The sequence below is a fragment of the Apodemus sylvaticus genome, chromosome 5 (genome assembly GCF_947179515.1).
Source record: "Apodemus sylvaticus chromosome 5, mApoSyl1.1, whole genome shotgun sequence".
In the NCBI taxonomy this organism is placed as follows: Eukaryota; Metazoa; Chordata; class Mammalia; order Rodentia; family Muridae; genus Apodemus; species Apodemus sylvaticus.
In genome coordinates this window covers 79,059,867-79,084,532 of record NC_067476.1, presented here as the reverse complement: position 1 = coordinate 79,084,532, position 24,666 = coordinate 79,059,867, and the positions used below count along the sequence as shown (strand labels likewise).

The 24,666-nt window shown below is 39.4% G+C and overlaps 1 protein-coding gene across 1 annotated transcript in view; it reads right to left on the bottom strand.

Moving 5' to 3' along the window:
* Lrrc4c (leucine rich repeat containing 4C) overlaps positions 1-4,700 on the bottom strand; it is a 159,910-nt gene extending 155,210 nt beyond the window's left edge. Inside the window, exon 1 of the mRNA XM_052183070.1 lies at positions 4,539-4,700. The gene's annotated coding sequence lies outside the window, so the exon portion shown is untranslated. The remainder of the gene's footprint in view (positions 1-4,538) is intronic.
* Positions 4,701-24,666: the final 19,966 nt, after the last annotated feature.

Here is a 24,666-nt window from a genome sequence, read left to right as displayed (position 1 = left end):
ACCTGTTAGCATTAGTTTGCAGCTTATAGCCCTTGATTCAGGGAAGTTAAACAGAAATCATGGTGGGAACCAAAGAGAAGGAAACGAATCACAAACCATGAATGAATGCTGCTTACTGCTTTGGTACCTAAGGCCCAGCCTACCTTGTTTATACAACCCTTGTCTATGTGTTCAAAGATGGTACCTCCCATAGTAGGCTGTGCTCTTCTACCTCCATCAACAATCAGGAAATACTTGCACCAACATAGCCACAGACCAATCTAATGAGGCAACTCTTCAACCGAAGATCGTGAGTCCCAAGTGACCGCTGAGTGTGTCAAGATGCCATCAGCAACACCAAATTTAATCCTGTCCATAATTCGTTTTTACTCTTGTTTCTAAACCACACACTATCTGTACATAGACAGATGATTAATTTAAGAGTGGAATTATTGAATGCTTCCAGTACATGACAGAAAGAAACCTGATACAATTTTTCTGCTACTCAGTTTCATTTGGTTATCTCTAATTTACAGATAAGCATCTTGGTTGCAATTGGCTAAATGATAAATATAATCCATATGTCCCAATAAAGTTATTTGAGTTCATTTTGAATATAAGCACCTGAGTTCTACCTGATTTCTTTATTAATTTTAGAAAACACACAAAATATAAGATGTACCAAATGGCGAGCATTTTCAGGTTAGGTTTTCAATTATGTTAATGGAAAGTGAGAATGACAAACCTTAGGATTCCTTTCCAAACCCTTCCTGATTTTAAAGTGTTTTCACAAGTTCAGTGATCAAAACACGATGCAGCTATACACCAAGTTGACTGGATTATTATACACAGGTTACAAATATAATGCAGATGTCATCTGTCACTATGACTAAAAGGTAAGCTTCATCTTGTTATTATTAAAGGTAGGAGAGTACTTAGGAAGTCCACTTAGCACATGGACAGAATACAAGACTACTACGGTAGACAAATAAATCATGGTGAAGACCCGCTGCTTAGACCACAGGAAAATTAATGTTCTGTTTCACATACTATTATTAAGACTTAATTATGGCTGTTCCTTCATCTTTCCCCATATTCAGATTGAGTCTACACATCAGAATAGGAAGCCCTCCCATCAAGGGAGTGAAATTTGGGCTCTTAATAGCTACAATGGAATGATGTACTATCTCATTTAAATAATATAATTGCAAAGATGTTTGTCTTTATTTATGCATTCCAGAACAAGATGTAACCAGAGGACACTTAAAGTCGAAGGTTACCTTATACAACTTTAAGATAAAAAGCAGACAACATGATAGGTACAGCTATATCATTCTTTCATTATGCTTAAATTAACCTTTAGGTATTTTTTGTTCAGATCTCTTTTTATAAATTATATATATCAATCACAGTATATTCTAAACAACCCATTCCGATAAGGCTTTGGAAGGAAAACCATACGAGGAATTTAAGCTCAGTCCCATGGTCACTGTTCTTGAGCATAACTAACAGATCCTTAAAGTACTTGGTCACACTTCATTCATCCTCAGGAAGCAGATATACATGAATTAACTCAGGAATGCCCATGACAGACAGACAACTTGAGAGAGACTACTGTGCTGAGGTTTTACAGTCCATGACTTATAATTTACAAAACAAGTATAATCTATCAACAAGTTAGACATTATTCTCAACCCACAAGCAAAAGAAGAAAGATGAGGGATGGAGAAATGTAAAATGTTGCTCAAAGGATGCAAGAGGAACAAATTTGAAATAACTTTAAAAATAGTACAAAGCTGCAGCTTTATGGGTCTGTGGTCTCAGCATACTGCTCTGTATACGTTTACCTACCTAGCGCAAATGCACTGAGTGTATACAGCTGGAGCTGAAGCAGTCATTTGGTAGGATTTCAACTCCATCCTAGCCAGGATTTCTTTCCTATCCCATGAAAAACTTGTTCATATTTTGGAGCCAAGTGATTCCCAAGCTTATTCTGGGCACCTGAGTGCAATAGTGGCAAAGGAATTCACCTTACAAGGAACACCTTCAAACACCTGATCAGTTCAGGGAGAGGGAGCTTCGTTCTGGCACAGATTTCAAATAGATGATGTCTTTTTCTTACCTTCCTCTCCTCCTCTTGGCAACATCTACCTATTTGTGAAGAAGGGAGGGGATAGAAAAGCCATGACAATGTTGAACATAAAAAATGTAGTTTGTGGTCTGATGGGAGTAGTGTTCAGTATTGAGAAAATTTTTATGGAAAACAAAGATGATTAGAATCAAATCTCCTGATTAGCAGACACAACATACTTGCAGGGCCAGTTTTCCAGACAAAGCTTAAACTTGAACTACAAAGTAAGGAAAACCTCAAGACATTTTCTTCTTACTTCTGTGTCGTACTAAGTTGCAGATGGTCAACAACTTTGTATAACTTGCTTTGTTACATGACTAAGAATGGTGAATTAACAACAATAACCATACAGATCATAGCAGACTAGCACACAAACAGCACACACACACACAACACACACACACAACACAAAATGAGAGAAAGAAAGAGACAGACAGAGAGTAAAATAGGTAGAAACCTCCATAGAGTTCCGAAGGAAAATAATTTGCACATGTGTTTTCATAAGTAGGTAAATTCCTACAGAGTCTGTGTTTCCCAACAGGAAACATGTGCCTAGAAAAATAAATTAGGGAAGTGCTTGGCTGAAGGCTACCTTAGTTAAGGAATAACAAGATAACAAGAAGGATAAGAACAGATGATGGGAGTGAAAGAACAGATTTAGATGCTGTTAGCAGGGTGTTTCTGGTTTCTATTATCACCTCTCTAATATAAATCTAACTCCACAGATCCTTAATGACTCTCTAGAGTCTACCACTCAGAGCAGTAAACGTGCCCAACACTAACAGGGTACTCAGGAGGCAGCTGCGGTGTATCTCCTTTGGGATATTTCAGATTTGTGGATCCTCTGGGATTTAAATTTTTTAAAGCTAGAGTTTTGTGAACCATGAGACAGGCAGAGAGAGGATAAGAGGGAGAGGAGAGGGGAGGGGAAAGGAGAGGAGAGGAGAGAAGAGGAGAGGAGAGGAGAGGAGAGGAGAGGAGAGGAGAGGAGAGGAGAGGAGAGGAGAGGAGAGGAGAGGAGAGGAGAGGAGAGAAGAAGAGAGAAGGATATTGGCACTTAGAAATCTTGATGTCTACACTGACAGAAGTTTACTTCATCATCTCTAGATCACTGTGCCTTTCTCGCTTGAATAAAAAAAAAAATGGCAGCTGTGATCCTCCTATATGTGCCAGATTCCTTCCTAGTTTGGATTCAAAACTTGTCTGCTTCTCTGAGGCTTGTGTGAGTCATCTGTCTCAGACTTGTTTGGTCATTAACCAAGGAATTATGCTTTCTCTATCGGCCTCAGTTTCCTCTTTTGTTAGCATGTAATATGTGATTTGGCTCTCAAGTTACCTGAGAGTTCATGATTCTAATAGAAGCCTCCAGAGAGGGACATTGAGGGGTGTCAGAGGTTGGGGTGAAAGCATTCTGTACAGCAGACAAGCTCTAAGACTCTGATAGAGGTCGGGGGAGGGGGTTCCTGCAGGTCCCAGCCTCTCAAATCCCTTGCAGCCTTCTCTTTTACTTAATTATTATTTACTTTTATTTGTTGCTTTGCTTGCTTTCCCTGCCTTCTTTCTTTCAAAGCAAACTTGGTCCATGATAAGCTTTGGTACTCAACACACAAATCTTTCCTTTGGCCTTCCTTTCTAAGTTATCACAGGATGGTAAATGAATGCCTTTTTCTCAAGAGCTGTATCTTAGTGGTGTTTGGAAGGGTTCCTCATATTGCCCATGCTAAACATTCAGGTCCTCGACAATCTGTGTGCCACGTCTTTAAGAACCAAGGGAATCTGAAGTTGCAAGGGGTGGGGTGAATGGGTCCTTCTTGATCCAGTCATAGTTTCATCACTGAAGCCCCCAGGGAATGCAAAGACCACATTTAGTCGGAGTGCAGGAAGCACTCTACCACTTCCTCTGCTACACCAGTCATTCCCTCTTACCCATTAGCCAGAAGCCATCCTTCACCTGACTGAGTATCATAGTTTTGTGATAACACATTCTGTGGATCTGCAGTGTCAGGTTGGATAATGAAATTTAAATTGGGCCCTTTCGATTTCCAATAGCCAACATTTGTGCCTCTAACTCTGGGGTTTCCTGGTAACTTAAATGCATTCTAGAGTGTCAATCACTTGCATCTGCACCCCACACTGCAGCAGCATTCATGGAGAGGTTTTGTTTTTTCCTTCCCTTCACCATACTGAACACTTGCAAAGGCATTTGTGTAGAATGCAGACAACCTGCATCATTATAGCAGTCCGACTTATCAATAAGCACAGCTTGACGGAACAACTGCGTGGGCCACCCTGGCCCTCATTTTCTTGTTCCCAATAGCCAGGTCCTTGAAAACCACAGCGAGGGGGGAGGGGGAAGGAAAGAGAACCAGAACACTAAATTAATGAACATTTTTCTTCCCTGATAAATAAGAAAATTAGGATCACTCACTGTATTTCAGCACAGCTACATCCCGAGGGAAATCCAGGTGGTTAAGAATAAGAAAGAATGCATGGTCTTGACACCAAAAGAAAACAAGAAAGAAAACACAAAAAGAAGGTTGGTGAAGAAAAAAAAAATCCAACTGCAATTATCCTTCAATTTTAGTCAACACGGGCAAGAGTCCTCTGCTGATTTCTTTCCCAATCAATGCTTCGTTCTTCCACGGTCAACTTTTCTTCAGTGGAATTTCTTTGCAGATGTATTATTAATTTCCGCTCCTCTTGTGGGGAATTCCAAAAGAAAAAAAATATATGTATCGGGTCTTTACTTTTCTAAAAAAAGCCCCAAACTTTTCGTTCCAAAAATATCTTCTTGGCGTACTTTCTCTTTTATAGAGAAAAAGGAGCACACTTTTTCTTTGTGAATCCTCAGTTCTCCATTTCCAAACATCCTTGGGGGAGGGGGGCAGCTATTTTATGATTATTTATGTCAGAACACACCAAGCCCCGCAGGTCTGACATCAGCTTATTTCATTTCCCCCCCAATGCTCCCCATGTGGCCATAAACACATTTATGTTACGATCCAGGTCTCACAAGAAAAAGCTTCATTCTTTCTTCTCTGTGGCACCATCAGCTTATCCTCTGCCTTCTGCTCCAAGAGAGAGCTGCGTCCCGTATCCTTCATTTTAGCAAGGCACCCAACAGCCACCTCCTCCGGGAGTAAAAAAGAAAAAGAAAAGAAAAAAGAAAAAGAAAGAAAGAAAAGAAAAGAAAGAAAAAAAGAACAAAAAAGTCTTTTCTTTACATCCTCGATTCCTTTCCCCAGCTTTCCCTTCGGAGAATTTAGGGATCAACTGCCCCCACCGGCTACCCTTCCGGCCGGCCCCTTCGTCAAAGATCTGATTAGATTTCTCATCACAACCCAGTGCGCAATTGGATTTTTGATTTCAGCCACCCAGCCACCTTCCCCCTCGCCCCTCCAAACTCCTTGTTAGATCCCGTCGCCTTCCCTCCACCGCCTCTGCGATTTCATAATCTCACGTTAAATGGAGTGCGGGGGGCAGGGGCGGGGGAGGGGGCGGAGGTAGAGGAGGAAAATTTCAAGGCTCCGTCAGCTGTCAAGAACAAACCCGTTCCGCCCCCGGTCAGCTACTTTTTTTTTTTTTTTTAAGGCTGGGGTGGCTTTCACTGGGTCCCCTCCCCCATTCCCAGCACTGGGTACAGGTCCTCCAGGTATAGCTGAACTCGGCGATCAGGGCTGGGATCACAGGAGAGACGCTTGATGCCGTCCCTCGCCAGCGGCCCCTGCCAGCACGGGTGTCCCCTTCTCCATCATTCGGCAGTAGATCTCGAGTCCCCAAGGTTGTGGAAGTTCAGGCTAGGTTTTTATTTCAAGCAGGGAAAGCAACAATGACGGGGCTGACGTGGTCTTAGGTAATTTTAAAAAGGAAAAAAATATTTAAAAAATATATTTAAAGAAAAAAGGGGGAGTAACGAAACAGGAATGAAGAGGGTTAAAAAAAAATCTCTAATCACTGGCTCCTCTCATCCTTCTGGAATGAAACTGCAGCTTTGATCTCATTTCCAGCTGCTTTGGGGACGGTCTGGAGCCACAAGTTGGTTCCGCTGTGCGCAGCCGTTCCCGACGCCCGCTGATCCTTTTGGAGGAGACGCGTCCTCGGGTGCGCAGCTGCACCGCGCCGGTCTCAGTGCCATAGTCCCGGCTCGCGACTCTCTGTGCCGCGGAAACCCGGATCCCCTTCCATCCACTTCGCGGTGAACTCTCTCCCTCTCCTCTCTTCCCAGATAAATGAATGCGCTCTCTGAGCGGTTGGCAGCGTCTGCCAGTCTAGACTTCCCACCAATGCCAGATCCTTTTACTTAGGGTCCTGACTCCCCAAAGCGTTCTAGGACTGCAGTCCCTTCCCCTCCTCTGGCCCTCTTTCTTGCCCCTTTCCCTTTCCCTTTCTCCGCTAGAGATCAGTAAAATACAATTACCCAATTACCTCCCATCATCTTAGCAGTGATTGGTCAATTGCATTAACACTTGAAGTCAGGGAAGAGGGGATTGGAACCATTGAGGTGTGGCACTGCTGCCACCTGGAGGGGAGAGTCGGAAAAAAAGCCGTTTTAAAGCAGTACCTCACCGTCAGAGGCTTGTAAAAAGAAAAAGCAATTCAGGCTGTGTGGGAGTTGTCAATTTTATTTTTATTTTTTAAAGCTTGCCGGTTTTCACCCCGAAAGCCTAGACTTTTAAGGTACAAAAGAGAAGATATTGAAATCAATTCACCACTTGATTCAAAATTATCAACAAACAGGAAGCTTTTGCTTTCAGAGTGATGGTAGGAGCCTCTCTAGGAAGTCCAGCAGGCTGGTCCCAAGGTAGGGATTAAGATTGCTCTCCTTTGGAGAACTGTTTTTTCAGGAGGAATCCGGGGTAGCTCAGGAGCTGCTCGGGAGGGAAAGCGTGGGGGAGCAGGTAATCTCTCCAGGAGGAAACAAGTGTAAAAGCCAGATAGGAGCCTTCAGTCTATGCAGTGTTGCAGTAAATTGGCCTGTTCAGTTTGTACAAGACATTCGGGACAGCTTGACAACTCAATCCCAGCTGCCCTCGCTCCTGAATGTAGGCTTTTCCATCAACCAGTGTTAGAAGAGCACTTGGCAAATTTCAACTCCACTGCTTTTCCTAAGAAGCAGGGACACGGACCACAGAACAATGATGCAAAGAGTTACCTATTTTGTCATTTTTCTCTGCTATATAATTATCACAAAGCTCTTTCCATTAGCTACAGTCACTCATTTTACGTTTCCCAAGCATATTTGATTTATGAGGCCAAATGAAAGTTAAAATGATGATTCTAACTATCAGGGACTGTGCCTGTTGGAACTGAAGGTAAATAAAGATTTCTGTTTCACTTCTCCTAGTAAAGACCTTTGGGCCTTTTAGGATGGTAGGTTTGGTCTGGTGTGTGTGTGTGTGTGTGTGTGTGTGTGTGTGCGTGTTTCTTTTCTAACATTCCGAATATCAGAATGCACTCTTGGCTCAAAAAAAAAAATAATAAAAGCAAAACCATTTGTGTTACTAAAGAAACATCAAAAGCCTATCCAAGTTCATGACAAATGTTCTTTTCCCCTTTGTATTATATGCAAAGCATTATATCTTTAGTTCTTTGGAGTCCAAAAATTGATATCTATACATTTCTTTGAAGATGAAGGAGAAGCTGTAATATGGATTTCAGATGCCATCACCTGCAAGGGAAAATACCCTCATCTCAGATCAGCTACATTTGCTTATGGTTTCTCAATATGTTTTTGGAGAGCTTTGATGTAGTTGTAACTCATATACAATGTGAATTTGTGAAGGAGTTAATACTTTTATACTTAAACAGATGCTACATGGCCTCATTCACAAATGCTAGTAGGCCATTGATTATAACTTCAATTTGTGTTGGTCAAGCACCATTTACCCACTGGTGAAACATTGGAAAGTACTTCCCCTAGATGCTCCTGATGGACTCAGAGGAGTTGGACCCCACATTTGAAAGTAAACTGAAAGGTATTTGGAATTCAAGTGTTCTTTTTAGGGAAATAGACAGCATAGGGAAGACCAACAGTATGTTTATTCAAATTGGGTTATACTAGCTGTCACTGGACACTTTTAACTCCCTTCAGAAGTATTCTCTCAAGTGACACAAAAGGAAGGAATGATGCTAAGAAGGGAATCATGGAAGATGTTCCAGTTCTGCTTAGCTTCTCCCTGCATATTTACCGTACCACAGTTGCCTATTTGCTCTTTGTGGCACTGAGTTGGTCATCTGTTATTCATATTTGCATTCATAGCCAATTATTAATCACACACGCATATGATGTCTCGCAGCCTCTTTTATGCATCACTATTTAGTATTCCAACATCTGAATGATTTTGAAGGTAGACAAAGTGAAATGTCAGATGATATACTTGGTAAGTGGCAGCTAAATATTGAACCCAGATCCAGTCAATTTCACTTCTTCTAGTTTCCCATAAATTCCAAGTTTTCGGTAACATGGAGAGCAGTTGTCATATAGAAAACAGTCATGAACATGCTGGCTTTTATTATCAGTGTGGATACCCAGAGGAGAGTTTGTAGTTTTGTATGGAGATGGCACTGTTGTATACTGCTGGGTGGCCTTGGTTAAAGTGAACCAAAATAAAGACTTGGCAAGGGAACTGTGCTAAAAGCACACATGTAATTTCAGTTGTTAAGACACACAAGTGTATATATCTAACCAGCAAGGCTGTCAATTATACTTTGGGTGTGTGTGTGTGTGTGTGTGTGTGTGTGTGTGTGTGTATTTAAGATCATTTATAAGCTGTCTTTCAAAAGAAATAATTGCCTAGTAAATAGGTCATCCCATCCTCATTTTTTCAATTCATCGGTTCTTCCTCTTATCAAAACCCTGTCTAGAAATGAATGTCACTGGTGTGAGATAACCTGGGAAGAGGGAGTGTAATGCTGCCATGGTGGCTTTCTTCTTCAGGTACACAGAAGTCCACATTTATATCTTTTGATGTTAAGATATTTGTATAAAATAAAATTGTCATATTTCTCTCTGGGTTGGTGACTGTGAATTGGTATAATCTTTAACAAACAGCAGGGGACAGCATCTTGTAATCAGAAACACAAACCAGTAAATAGCACAAATTCAGCAACTTTGTTTAAAAATAATAATAAAAAAAGACTGTGTATATCGTGTTGCTCATTACATTTAAGGGGTGACTGTAGGCAATTTTGTCAGGGGATAGTATATATTTTTAGGTCTGAGTCATTATTTTATGGAGCAAAACCTGAGAGTTCTCTTTTTCAGTTCCAAATCTATATTAAACAGAGAATAATCATATCAAATTCACCTCTGTAATTCACACAAGCTGATATGAATTAAGCCTACTAAATTAACTTAAAATTTACTTTAATATTAAATGCTATATTTTTGTGGTCATATGAGTTATTAGGCAATATAACAGACAGAGCTTCAGAACTAGGAGGCATCTCAACAAGCTATATTCTTAGATTCTAGTAATATAGATGGATATACTAAAGTGCAAGTACATTTTCAGATAATTATTTCTAATATATTCTTTTCGTGATGGCAACTCAAATATGCAGCATTTACACCATCTAGATTTACTGCTTGTTCTTTCTTGGATTTTAATATTTGTCTTAGTTTTTATCTTGCCTGTACAGTCCACTGTATATCCTCACGTTATGGTCATTTGATGCATTCCAACAAATAGGGGATTTAAAAATCCCCTATTGTTGCCTAACACTAATTCCCATGCATCCCATTTACCTGACAATGTGGAAATATCTCCTTTAGCCGTCTTTTCTATACTTTTCAGACCTGACTAAGGTTGTTTGATAGCATTCTAGTGTTCTTGCTGTTTTTTGATTTGTATTTTTCTTTCTTTTTTATTAGATATATTCTTTATTTACATTTTAAATGTAAATATCCTCTTTCCTGATTTCCTCTCCCAAAAACCCCCTAGCCCATCCCCCTTCCAGCTCCCCCTCACTAATCTACCAATTCCTGCTTCCTTGTCCTGGCATTCATCTATACTGGAGCATTTAGCCTTCTCAGGATCAAGGGCCTCTCCTCCCTTTGATGTCCAACAAGGCCATCTTCAACCCTACATCCAACAGAGGGCTGGTATCCAATATATACAAAGAACTCAAGAAGTTAGACTCCAGAGAAGCAAATAATTTTATTAAAAAATGGGGTCAGAGCTAAATAAAGAATGTTCAACTGAGGAATAGCCAATGGCTGAGAAGCACCTAAAGAAATGTTCAACATCCTTAGTCACCAAGGAAATGCAAATCAAAACAACCCTGAGATTCTACCTCACACCAGTCAGAATGGCTAAGATCAAAAACTCAGGAGACAGCAGGTGCTGGCAAAGATGTGGAGAAAGCAGAACACTCATCTACTGCTGGTAGGATTGCAAGCTGGTACAACCACTCTGGAAATCAGTTTGGTGGTTCCTCAGAAAATTGGGCATGACACTTCCAGAGGACCCAGCTATAACACTCTTGGGCATATACCCAGAGAATTCTCCAGCATGTTTATTTGTTTGTTTATTATACTCTTCTTTAATACTAGTTTGGGAAGGGAAAAACAAATGAGAAAATATGAGGAAGGGAATGATAAAGGAAAAATTATGTTCTATATACAACAACAAGGAGCCACAGACTGGGAATAGTAGGTATAAGGAGGAGCTAGCCACTTTAACACTTATTGGGACCCAGCCTGATTACCACAGTGTCTGATACTTTGCTTCTTAATAGATCTTGATTGATTTGATAAGTGACTTGTTTGAATGAAAAATTTGATAGATAGTTCTACTAATTTAATGATGAGTCAGGGAGCTAGTACCATGCCTTAAGTCAATAAACTGCATGCTGCAGAATTTCTAGGACCTGAATGCTATTACTAGTCACTTCCATGAAAGGCATACGTGTACTCACCTATAATCCCAGAACTGGGGATGCAGAGATAAGAAATCTCTGGAGCTTCCTGAGTGACCACTCTGATCAAGTCATTGAACTCAGGTTCAATGAGAAACACTTTCTAACCATATAAGTGAGAAAGTGACCAATAAAGACACCTCCTGCATCTTTTTATATATGGGTAGATATGTACATGTACCCTAATATGCATACACATCCAACACACATGTTATAAGTTATTATACAATGTAATCAGAATATTGAAAGAATGTAAGTGGAAAGACCTGAAGACAAGAAGGGACCATTAGCTTCCTTTAAGAAGGATAGCTTAGTAGTAACTTCATGGAGGGAAAATATGTTGTATAAAAGATTCCCTGTAAATACATAGGTAGTGTCTCCAGTTTGTTCCTTTCGCAGCAGTAGATATGGATTATTTTTTAAAAAGGAAAGAAATGTCATTGTGAAGCTACCTGAATTCAATCTCTTCACCCTGATATACAATGATTATTAGATATGTAGAAATACTGTTTGAAGAAGTGGCAAAGCCTACTATTCTCCATAGAAAGTTACCCTTTACAAAAAAAAAAAAAACAATGTAAAGTAAGGACATTAGTGAAGAAGTTGTGCTCATGGGAGGAGTTTTCATCATTTAAAATAAGTTGAGTACTGCTACAAATGACTAGAGTTACTTAAAGTCATACAAAGAACAACTTTTTAAAAATGTATGACAATTTGTCAGTTAGTTCAAAATTTGCTTAGATTCAATTACATTTTAGGAATTCTTGTGAAATGGTGACCTTAGACCTAACAAAGCACATTTCCTTTCTCTACAGTTTCTAACAGAGATAATCCTTCTGAATAGATTCTAGAGGCTTTTTTTTTTTCTTTCTGTTTTTAAAACCATCTAATTTAGGAATCACTACACTGGGAAGAAAATCACCCATAAAGGTATCTTTAAAATTCCTCCAGGAATTAGTAGATGGTGTGAATCCAGTTGTGTAATTTGATAAGACAGCTGCATTTTATCCAGCTAAATCAGCACTTGATTCTAAACAACTCCTTTGGAATGCACTGTTTTCCAGCATTAGCCCCGCAGTGCAGATTTACGAAACTATAGCTTTGTCTTCTGCGCCACATTACCATTGTTCTTTCTGGAAACTAAGCACATAGACATCATATTTCAAATCTTTCACACTGAAGATTCAGTAGCACATCTGTGATTCCAAGCTTCTACTGATTTAGTAACACATGACTCAGTGTTAGGATAGCAAATTTTTTTAAATGCCTAAGTTTCTATTGTGCAACATATTTGCATACATTTGTGTATTTATATGCACATTTTGTTAAGAATGTGTATGTTTACATATGTGTATTAATATATGAGAGCTTATTGTGAAGATCAGAGGTAAACATGACTTTGTGTGTGTGTGTGTGTGTGTGTGTGTGTGTGTTTGGATACATGAACTCAGAGATTAGAGGATGATTTGGGTGCTCTGTTCTTAAGCTCTGTACTGGCTGATTTTTGTGTGTCAACTTGTCACAAGCCAGAGTTATCACAGAGAAAAGATTTCTGGTTGAGGAAATTCCTCCATGAGATTCAGCTATAAGGCATTTTCTCAATCAGTGATCAAGAGCAGAGGGCCCATTGTGGGTGGTGCCATCCCTGGGCTGGTAGTCTGTAGGAATCCATCCCATATACAGTTACAAAACCCAGACACTAATGTGGATGCAAGCAAATGCTTGCTGTCAAGAGCCTGATATAGCTCTCACCTGGGAGGTTCTGCCAGTGCATAACAAATACAGAAGGGGACACTCTCAGCTAGCCATTGAACTGAGCACAGGGTCTCCAATGGAGGAGCTAGAGAAAGGACCAAAGGAGCTGAAGGAGTTTGCAGCTCCATAGCAGGAACAACAATATGAACCACCCAGTTCCCCCAGAGGTCCCAGGGACTAAACTACCAACCAAAGAGTACACATGAAGGGATCCATGGCTCCAGATGCATATGCAGCAGAGGATTGCTTTGTTGGACATCAAAGAGAGGAAATGCCCTTGGCCCAAGAAGGGTGCCCCAGTATAGAGGAATGCCAGGACAGGGAAGCTAGAGTGGGTGGATTGGTGAGCAGGGGTGGGGCGATGTGTTAGGGGATTCTTTGGGGAGAAACAAAAAAAGGGGACAACATTTGAAATGTAAATAAAGAATATATAATAAATTTTAAAAAAGAAAAGAAAAGAGAAAAGAAAGAAAGCTAAGCAAGCCAGGGAAGCAAGTCAGTAAGAAACATCCCTCCGTGGCCTCTGCATCAGCTCCTGTTTCCCAACCTGCTAGAGTTTCAGTTCTGACTTCCTTTAGTGATGAACAACAATGTGGAAATATAAGCTGAATAAGCCCTTTCCTCCCTAACTTGCTTCTTGGTCACGATGTTTTGTGCAGGAATAGAAACCCTGACAAAGACAAGTTCTCTATGTTATATCCTTAAGACAGTCGCTCACTGACCATGGAAATTTAGTTTGCAGCCAGGAAGCCCAGAGATGCTCTTGTTTCTGTCTTCACAGACCCCAAATCACAACTGTGCTTTATGGATCTCATTTTTCATAAGTGTCCTTGGGGACCAAACTCATATTTACACAGCAAACAGATACTTTTACTGACTGAGGTCTCTAGCACCCGTAATGGCCAAAACATTTATAAGAGGAAAAAATGTCCTTAATGTGGTTCATTCTATTATATTGACACAGAAATTGGAAATACTTATCACATGAGTAAAATAATACTCCTGATAAATAAGCCTGGTGAATATAAAGAAATATGATTTACCAAAACAAGCATAGAGTTTATATAGGACTTTCTTGACTGAATTTATATAATTTTCAGTCATCAATGCTTGTTTTTAGAATATTAATTGAAAATTGAGTAAATACACTTGTAACAGGTAAGTACCAAGAAATATGCTTCAAAGTTGTGGTATTGTTGCACAAGTAAAATCTTGGTGAACATGCAATAATTGTGTGCTTGATACTTTTAAGTTTGATTCCCAATTTGCCAGAATGAATTTTTAATGAAATTTTAGAGATTTTTTTTGTAGAAATTCGCATTTTCATTTGGACAACAATTGGAATAACAATTTTTATGCCACAAACTTCAACTAATTAAAAAATACATTTTTTATTGATGTAAGGAGATGCATTTAAAGTTCTCATATGGATTTCTTTCTTAAACTAACTTATGCATTGATTCTTTTGCAATTATATTTAGCAAATGTGAAAATCATAAAATTTCAATAAATAAAGAATAAAGCTCTCTTCCCTTGTCTATGACATTTCTTTTTTATTGTCCTTTTTATAAACCTGAGGCTATAAATTTATGTCTCCTTAGCCTTCATAAAATGTATGTTAAATGAGCCCAGCCGTGGTGGCACACGCCTGTAATCCCAGCACTTGGGAGGCAGAGGCAGGCGGATTTCTGAGTTCGAGGCCAGCCTGGTCTACAGAGTGAGTTCCAGGACAGTCAGGGCTACACAGAGAAAACCTGTCTCAAAAAAAAAAATGTATGTTAAATGAAATTTTTCACATAAGCACTAGCAATTTAATCCAGTCCTGTCTATCTGTTTATTGGACAAATACTTATTGCTTATATTGGTGAACGGAAGCTTGGGCAGCTGTTCACTTGTGCATTAGAAAGATCTCAGATATGTGGCAGAAGATTCAGAAGAATTTGTGATAAAAGAAGATGAATCCACAGAGACTATTCAGGTTAAGGACAATTTCATTTTGTCTTTTGGAGGTGTTTGCAGAAAAAGAGTAGGGATTTAATTTAGAGATATTGAATTAAGAAAAGGTGTAATAAATTTGAGGTTTACTAAAAGATTGCAGGGGACATTTGCAGAAGAATTTTCAGAGGAGCAGAACCACTGAGACCCTGGAGATCAACGAGGAAACGATTGAAAATTATGGCAAGCTTAACCAAGGTAGCAGCTTTGTAGTTGGAAAGAGTGAGGTTGGTGCACAAACTACCTGTGTTGGAACTTACAAAATAATATTAATTTGCATAAATATTACATTCAATGTTCTACTGTAGCAAAATAGGAGTGGCATTACCATATTGGGACTGTTCTGTTAGCCAGATAAATTTAATGCAACAAATTAAAAAATATAAAACAAACCTTTCATTTGATGACTAATTCTTTCCCACATCTTAATAATTAGATCATTCAATGCTTTTCATATGTTTATTTGGATTTGTTAACATGTAAACGTGTGGCAAAATACAAAGTTAAAAAGACTATATCAGATGCATGGTCTATTTATTAATGTTGATGACGTTAAATTTATTAAAGCCTAATATCCAGTGGATTGATGGCTGTTTGGATCTTTGCATTCAGATTTTAACTTTCATTAGATTTCTGCCTGGAGACATGCGTTCTGTAGAACAACCAAACAGTATGACTGACAGTATTCAACCCTTCCCAAAACATATCAGTCTTCTCTAAGTTTCTAAGTGCATTTCTCAAAAAAAGAAAGAAAGAAAGAAAGAAAGAAAGAAACAAAGAAAGAAAGAAAGAAAGGAAAAGAAAGAAATTCTAAAGTGAAATGGATGACATCTTACAAGTGTTCTTTTTACAGCAAGGCACAACATGAGAACAATGTTATGAAGCAAGTGCCAGCCCCGCTCACACATCCAACCATTTCAGGAGCCTCTCCACACAGCCCTGTCCACACAGTGCAATCCACTTTACACGTGAATGTTGGGTATCCTAAGGGTTCCCCCATATATCCCTGACCCTAGTCCCAGCAGCTGGCTCTTTTTCTTCAGGTGCTGCTGACAAGCAGTATAATTAAACTAAACTTACAGTCACAGAAGGGTGCCTCTAAGTGCCTGTGCAGTCAAATGCCACTGATTTCCAAGGGAAATGACATGAATTAATTTCCCAAGAAGTAGAAAAAAGTTAAAAACATAAAGAAAAGGAAAAGTCAGAAGGATGGCAGCTCCCTGTAACACAATATGCAGATTAATGGCACCCACTGATTGATGAAAGTGTCAAACATCATACCTTTCAGTTAGAAACGAAGCTTCTGAAAGGGTTTAGGGGCTTTTTGCTCATTTTTGCATGAAATTTGAACTGATAAAGTCAAGGTAAAATTAGATTTTCCTGGTATCTTTAACTTTTTTGCTATACTCAGATCTGTCTTTGAGGACAATAGTTCCTTGTGAAGTAGAATAGAATTCATTCAAAGGTATCTCAGTGTAGCAGGAGTAAAATTAAAATTTCTTATATTGACTTGTGAAATCATTCTTTGCCTGCCTTTGACCTCCTCTCAGCCTTTCCTTAACCTTTCCTCCACATCACCCGTCCCTGCACTTTGTCCTCGGCATTGACCCCCTTCTGTGCCCACATAGAGCCTTGCTCATCTTTCCCTCTGTTCTTTTTGGCACCATTCTCCCTGATCTTCTAAGAGAACACATCACTTAGAAGCAGTTGCAGTGCCCACCCAATGTCTGCTTACAGCACTGGTTTAATTTGTTTCTGGACAGCACTTATCCATGTTTTTCTTTTTATCTATAGATTTATTTATTTGTCTAGGCAGATTGTGTTGTCCATAGCAGCCTAAACCTTATCTCTCTTATTAATTCTCTATTGACATAGCAACTCAAAGCAGGTGCTGCATTAAAAATGTTGTAAGAATACCATAATAAATTAAAAAATGATATGCACCAGAAAGACAATGGTTTAGTACTGCTAAAGGTGAGCACAGAGGTCTAAGAAGGACATGCACTTAAATAAATAATAGCTATTTCTCTGGTTTTATTTATATGCAATCAAATCAAAACATAAAATACAGAAGTAGAAGTTTAGAAATTAGAAACATCTAATTCTATACATAAAAATCTGGATAAATGCTTGGATCTTCAGTCCAACACCCTGCACAGACCAAAATTTTACTACTTGCTAGTTTTGTAACTGAAGTTATTCAACCCCTACAAACCTCTAATACGTTAGCAGTAATCTGAAGCACCTATCCCAGACAGTGGCGAGGCTGGTGATGAAATAGTGCAGGTGCAATTGGTAGCATAGTTGCTGACATCTAATGAGAACACTCATTATTAAAATATTCTATGCCAAGGTGTCAGTTCCTGAGGCTTATTTTCTCTGCCTGCTACCTGACCAGCCTGGCTACTTCTGTGCTCTTCTTTAACAATGTATCAAAATAGCAAGTGTGACAAAAACAGTTTAAGGAGCAAAAGCAAGAGGAGAACCCTGCCCTGTGATGTTTAGACAACTCTTCATCCTACTCTCTACCGATCTCATTGAGCCAAGCCAGGTTGGAAGGTAGAGTTACATTGTGTGTGTGTGTGTGTGTGTGTGTGTGTGTGTGTGTGTGTGTGTGTGTGTATGAGCTATTTTAGAAAGTCTATTAAAGAAAATGTCAGTTTGCCCTCACCATGCCTCTAAAAATTCAGATACTGTAGCTTTAATATGGTCATCCCTTTCCTTTCTCCAAGTGTCAAAGGCATCACAGAAGTGTGTGACCTTGAACTAACTGCTTTCGGGTGTAAGCTTGTCTATGGCTGAATATAAACATAGCAACTCCAGGTATGGCATTTGCTTCCTCCATGGTCCCAAGGTGAAAAATTAGTGCTCAAATTGAATTTCACTCGGATCATTCCCACTGTTCCACTCCCACTCATATATTCATACCCCGCTGGCTTCTCAGCATCCTCTTTGGGCATTTTTTATCCCCCAAGAGTGTCTCTGATTACACTCCACTTTCATTCCACTAAGTTCTGCACACACTCCCGGAGCACACAGTGACTTAAAGCCTCTTCCTCCCTTCTTCAACTCAATCTGTTTATGATCTTTACCTGATACATACAAGAAGAAAGCACCCGCAATTGTACAAAGCACTGAACACTTCTGCGAAGCATTTGTTTGGTGTCAATCCCCGTGCAGAGCATGTTACATATATTCATTTCTATTTGTAATGATGGTCATTTCTGTTTGTAATGATGGTCATTCTTATAATTAGAGATTATAATTAGGTAGTTGATTATAGACTCTTTAGTTACCTTTTAGATGACTCTGAGTTTGCAGTGCTATTAATTAAGATATATAATATCAAGTGATATCAATTTCCTAGTACTATGGTATAAGAAAGAAATAAAAATAGTGTAAACCTGTAAGGCTATGTATGAATTCTTTTTTGCAAGGGAGCAAAGATGGTAGGTGTGGGATGAAGGTTTGTCAAACATGCTAGGAGAACACTCTATTGTGACACAATAGTCTTTGCCCACAGAATCCCTTATCTGTGGTGCAGGTGGTTTTGTAAGTGAATTTGCACTGTTTACTAGTACAACCAGAACACTTCCAGCTTCCTAGATTAGTCCGAAGCATTTCTCTTCCTTGTTTTAGTCGCTCTTTCTTTTTTTTTATTGATATATTTTTTATTTACATTTCAAATGATTTCCCCTTTTCTGGGTCCCCACTCCCTGCAAGTCCCATAAGCCCTCTTCCCTCCCCCGTTCCTCCATCCACCCCTTCCCGCTTCCCTGTTCTGGAATTCCCCTACACTGCTGCACTGAGTCTTTCCAGAACCAGGGGTTAGTCGCTCTTTCACTCCCAGAATTCTCCTGTCTCATGTCTGCCTCACAAGCGCTTACTTATCTTTCAGAGTTACTTTCTTGTTGAATAGGTTCCATATTGCCTTCCAATTTCACAATTTTTCTCTCTAAAAACTTAAAAATACATCATTTTTACATTGGGCATGATCTTTATATCCTACCATACTACATACTTTTTTTTTCATAATTATATGATTTCTCTAGAGAACATCAAAAACACTGAAAACGTGTCTGTGTTTTCTATCATTTATAGTAGTAAATATAATTTCTGGCATGAATTATCTGTACATTAAATTTAAGTAAAAATAGAGACCTATGTGCCTCTGTATGGATGGACTGCAGTCACACAGAGGCCTTCTTTCAGCCACTAATGTAGCCAGGGAGGAAGAAGACATCGAGAGGGCCACACGGCCATGCCAACCCAGCATATTCCATGACAAACTTCTAGAAACCAGTCTGTTGCTGCACAGCACTGGCAGGCTGTAGACAGAGGCACTGCTACTGCCACATCAAGCAATGCAAGAGTGGGAAGAGGGCCATAGACCCACCTGTCGCATAGACTACTTGTCACACAGGCAGACTGTAGAAACCTAAAGGCCCATCTACCAGGAGACCACACAAGGCAGTCAGAAGGGGCTTCACAGAGGCCTATTAGTCACGTGTCTGGTTGCAGCATGAGCTACAACAATGGGCAAATATGTGGTGAACAGATGGGAGAGAAAGATGCAGAACGGCTTGAATATTATGAAGAGAGATGGAACTGGACATGTGAGACTTGAGAGGTCATGAGTAATTAGTCCCTCTACCTGAGGACATAGTGAAGCCCCAGCTTGTATTGCTACTGAAGGCCATATGTGGTCATGCAGGTGCAAGGGTCAATGTCTATGATGATGTCTGTGACTCATATTACAATTAGAGACCACATGGATATCCCCAGCTGCCTGGGACCATATAGATACCCAAGGGCTGCACAGAACTGGCCCTGGCCCTCTCTGGCTTTGCCATTCTGGAGAATTGACCATGTCCTGTGCCAACTGCAACACTCAGGAGAGGTGACACTGCATATCACCTGTACAGTACAGCAGAGCTGCCTCATATTGAGTGGGCAGATGAGCCAGGCCCCCTCCCCTGCTAGGGTGTAAGCATGGGAGAACTGGTACAGTACTCATCTGATGTGTGGTGGTATGGACATGGAGGTGATGCTAGCTAGCCCTTGCCAACTGAGGCAGTCTGGAGAGCTGGCCCTGGTCTGGTCATGAAAACAGTTAAACTGTCTCTGCCCCTCACCAGATGCAACACTTGGGAAAGCAGTTCCTGCAACTCACTGAGACAACAAATTTGAGCTGGCTCTGCAGGTAGGTGTGCAGTTGAGCCAGTCTGAGGTCATGAGAACAGAAGAGTGGCCCCTGCCTCCTGCTAATGGTAGCATTGGGTGGCCTAGTGGAGGAATGCTAGAGAGCCCATCCTGGTGGTACAGACATGGGAGAGCTGGTAGCTACAACCTAGGCCCAGAATCAGGACTTTTGAGTTGTCTCAGCTGAAAATCTACATCACCTGTGAACTGTTCAAGTAAGTGACAGGGTCAGTCCTGCTGATCCTGTAAAGCTGTAGGATCTCCATGACACAGGACAACAACAGGATAAGTGGGAGGAACCTGGTAAGGTTCCACTATTGATTGTGGTACAGAACTCAGAGGCCTCGAACCAGATCAACGACTCATTGTAACGAACATTTGTAAGTAGATGTGTGGAGAATGGAGTATACTGAAGGACACACTGAGGCACACGACAGCTTCCACAGTGAGTTTTTTCTATGCTTTGTTTTGTTTTGGTTGTTTTTGTCTGATTGTGTGTTTGTGAGTTTTTTAGTTTCATTTGGAGAGAAGTTTGCAAGAGCAGAGGGCAGACAAGAGAGGACGGGCAGATGAGTGGGTCTGGGGTACATCATGTGAAAGTCACAAAGAATCAACAAAATGTCAAAAAGTAAGCTATGAGAAATAAATGACATAGGATAAGACAACAGCTACAGATAATAAAATCATCTTAAAGAGTTAGACAACAAAAATTGGATTCATATAGAGATGCTTGTTGAACAAGATAATTAAGCCAATGGCTGCTTATTGTTTAAACTGTTCACACAAGTGCCTTGGTTTTCTGTTTCTTTTAGCACATCAAGGAGCAGCTGAGGACAAATTATAGTTGTCATTTGGAAACAGTTAAATGATTTGCAGACTGATGGAAATTGTATTCTTGTGTTAGAAACAGAATCTATCACATAAAGGAGATACAAACTAGCCTACATTATTACTTTATTAATCAAAAAAGAAGATCAAGGAAGCAACTGCCTATTTGAAATGACACAAATGAAATACAGCATGTTTTCCATTTTCTCCCTGTGGTTTTTGCAAAAATTTCAACTCTATCTACATGTTTCTCTGAGCGTAGATGATATTCTCAGTCATTTAAGAGTTGAAATCTACATGAGTTTATGCACAGGCCCTGTTCCATAAAGCATTCCCAAAACAGCAGAAGAGACAAATGCAACAAATTAATTCTTAATAGCATTATAGTATTATAGCAAAGTCTGTTTGAGTGATGTCTTCCCAAACATGTCTACTTCTGAACATGGGAACATGTGGTTATGTCACCTTTCACAACAAAAGCAATTTGGGAGGTGTCACTATTTTGTGTGAGGAAATTGCTTTACATTTTCTGAGCATGTCTGGCATAATCAACAGGATTCTTCTATGATCAAGAAGGTGTGGTTGCTTGGAGGTAGCCAATAGCCTATCAGTGGACATAGCTGGTTTTAAGAGGAAACATGACTCAATAGGGAGTCAGAAACCTTTCCTTAAAGACCATAAAAAGTGAGGCCCATCTTTTATCTACTGAGAATTTTAAAGTGATAGAAGGTAATCCTGAAACTTCTAGGTAATTTCACTCTCAGTACATAGTAGGACCTGCTTCAGGCAGGTACAACAATTACAACTGGGCACCGCTGAGAATTAGGGACAGAGAGCATGCCCTCACAAACTACTCATTTTCTTCATCAATACTTGCATGAAGCTATCCTACTTTCACATTATTTGGTTATGGAAATATACATATCATATACATTATATATATATATATATATATGTGTGTGTGTGTGTGTGTGTGTGTGTGTGTGTGTGTGTGTGTGTGTACAGCCATATTGGGGAGTCATGCCACATGGTAGGAACTTGACATTGGCCAGGGACAAGGTCTTAGGGTAGAAAATCTGACCTTAGGGCATAATAGGGAAGTAGGTTACAGCAGGATCCTGTTCCACCTAGGGTGGAAGGCTCAGAGTGAAGGTGAAGTTCATTGTTCCTCCAGATCTATGAATTCCTGAATTAAGCAGGTGACCTGCCCAGATGCCTGAGCAGTGGAGCCAACACCCAGGGAACATGCCAGATGACTTCCAGGAACTCAGACCAGGGTCTGGGGGGGAAGGGCTTGCCCAAACTGTTAAAAGGTCTCACTTACATTGATCGCTAAAATATCATCCTGGCCTCTTTCTTTTTGCCCTTCCCCATACATCCCTCAGCTTCTGTTCCAGCAACAGAGTTCATAGTAGCTGCAGGCAGCTACAGAATACAACATATACGAATTTATTTCTATACATATTCAATATATATATATTGAACAGAGATAAATATATATTTTTACATGATATATTCATTAGTTTGGATCTTATTTAGTCAAAAAGTTATAAAATATATGAACTATGTGTCATTTGGTATAAAATTCAGATGACAGTGACATGCACATCAGTCAGAATATGAATTATTTCCAATTATACAGCTGGAAGTAATCATCGAAAATCCACAAATAGTTTCTAAGTGACCCTGAATGCAAGATATAATGAACAAATAGAAAAAATTGAGATTTTTCTGAAAATTAGGTTTTCCAGATTGATCTTTAAAGATAAGTAGAAGTCTGATAAGAAAAAGGAAAAGTAACCTAAAATGCTTGAAGGCAATTGATTTACTTTTCTCTTTTAAATTGGATTGTACCCATGGCTTCATGAAAGCTAGGCAAGAGCTCTGTCACAGAGCCTTGGATGAAATCTTCAAGAATTGATTTTGACAATGTCAGAAGACAACTTTATTGAATGAATAGTTGCCTTTCCACAAAAGCATACCAAGACTTGAGATATCCCTTCCTAACTTTGAATTTGGGTGTATACTATGTGCCATGTATTAAAATAAATCCCAAATGAACAATTGACCTACCTGTAAAAGATAAAGTCAAACATACTGGAAGAAAAATGTACACGAGAATCTTTGTGATTGAGACTTTAGAAACTCTGTAGTCTACCAGTTTCGCTCCCAGGCCTCTGACTTCCCTTTCCCTACAACTTTCTTGGTAATGCTCATACTCTGGTGTACATGAATTAGAGTTGTATGTCTGTACCACTGGAGTCCAGTGTCTGTAAGGTAACTGCAGGCTAGCTATTCTACTAATCTAGAATTAAGGTTTGTCTCTGCCATGAGTTAGCCCTTTGCAAATTTTAGTCTCCATGCTGGCTTTGCCCTTGAAGCTGATGTTTACAAAATTTCAATGAACATACGTATTGTAGTTTTCTGGATTTAGCAGATACCACAGAGAAAACATAAGGTGTCACAAATATTTCATCAACAAATTATAATTACAGACAATAAGGAGTAGTGTTCACAATATTAATAGTAATATCTTCTTTGAAATAATTCCTGACCCAATAAAACCTTTCATTCTGTACCCAAGAGGCAAGAATAAGTTCCAGTTATCTGAACTTAAATATAAGTTACATATAAGCAGGATGAAATCTTTTTTAAGGTTTGCCTTTACTTTCAAAAAATCCCACCCATATTTATCTATCTTATATTTTGCTAAACATTGCTAGGGGAACAAGACCTTTCAATGATTTCCTCAAGTCAAATGTTTGACTTAATCTCTCTTGGGTTCTATCTTCCATAAGAAAAGAATATGACTCAAATATGGATTGAGTCAGTTTCCTTTCCTCTTTAGAATGCAAATGTTTTCTTTTTCATTTTTAAACCAGTCCTTAACATGATGGCCATTAGTAGCTACAGTTTAATCATTCACATATATATATATATATATATATATATATTTGTTTTGTGTATATTCAGAGGATATTGTATTCCAGGCCAGTCTAATAACCAAGGACTATCTTAAACTTCTGATTCTCCTGAATCCATATATCCCAGGTACTGTGATTACAGGTACAAGTCATTACATACACTGTGGTACTGGGGTTGGAACCTAAGCCATCATGCATTCTACGTGAGCATACATACTAACTGCATAATTAGCTGGGCATTGCCTATGAAGTCTCAAATTTTTGTTACATCACAATTCCTTCCTTTTGAAGCACACCTTTAGAATTACCATTGACTATCTGCTCACAAAAGCAAACTTATGTTAGAATTCACCTCAAAATTCTCACATGGTCTGCCCACTTCCCAGTTACTAAGCTGCTTAAGTGGTTTAGACAATGCCTCTACTTCCCAGTGACTATTTTTTCTTGTACAAACCAAGGAAGAATGTAAGCAATTTCCCTAGTTTTTCACTTCTAGAGATGACTCCATGATAAATGAACAAGCATCATGGAAGTTGTATGATGCAGTTGTATGATCACACTATTCTGGCTGCTTCTCTGGTTCTGCCATTCATGATAGTAGCTATGCCCACCTTGCTTTTGTGGTTGTGTGCTCTCACTCAAACCTGCTCCTCTTAAAATTGATGGCAATGATTGCATTTAGGATAACAAATGAATGTCTGTCACTATAAGTATCCGTTGAAACCTCAATAAAGAGGACATTGTAGGGATCCTCAAGGATTGCCAAGACTCCTTCACAAATCTGTTCTCAATGTTCGGTAAGCATTTTGAAACTATCTCAGTGTGGAGAACAGATATTAAATGACAAACTCAATACAACTTTTCTATTTCCTAAGTTGCTGAATCCTTTCTGGTATCTCAAACAAATGAAGCTGGACATTTCCATTCTCTTCC